We start from the raw sequence: 363 nt of genomic DNA, 5'->3' as shown, positions 1-363 counted from the left end.
TGTCAAACTGGGACATTTACTAAAACATATGTCAGGTCCAAATTTGAGGTTCAAAGCTAAACCGCCCTTTAAATTTGCCAAGAACTTTTTTATCGGGTAAAACAATGCATTCACAAAATTAGACAATACATTTGTCTAAATTACATGTTCTATAATCTATAAATAATCAATTAACTTTTAATGTCTATGTCCTGTGGTCCATGTTAAAGTACAAATACACAAGTAATACAAAATGCTGGAAAAGAAAATATGATTCATGAAAAAGTATTGGAACACAGTCAGAAGAAAATCAAAACCACTATTTCATGTCTAATATAAACTTTTCTTTCTCTTTAATACAAAATAAAGGCATAATATTCAACA

The sequence above is a fragment of the Penaeus monodon genome, chromosome 34 (assembly GCF_015228065.2).
Source record: "Penaeus monodon isolate SGIC_2016 chromosome 34, NSTDA_Pmon_1, whole genome shotgun sequence".
In the NCBI taxonomy this organism is placed as follows: domain Eukaryota; kingdom Metazoa; phylum Arthropoda; class Malacostraca; order Decapoda; family Penaeidae; genus Penaeus; species Penaeus monodon.
This window is presented reverse-complemented; position numbering follows the sequence as displayed.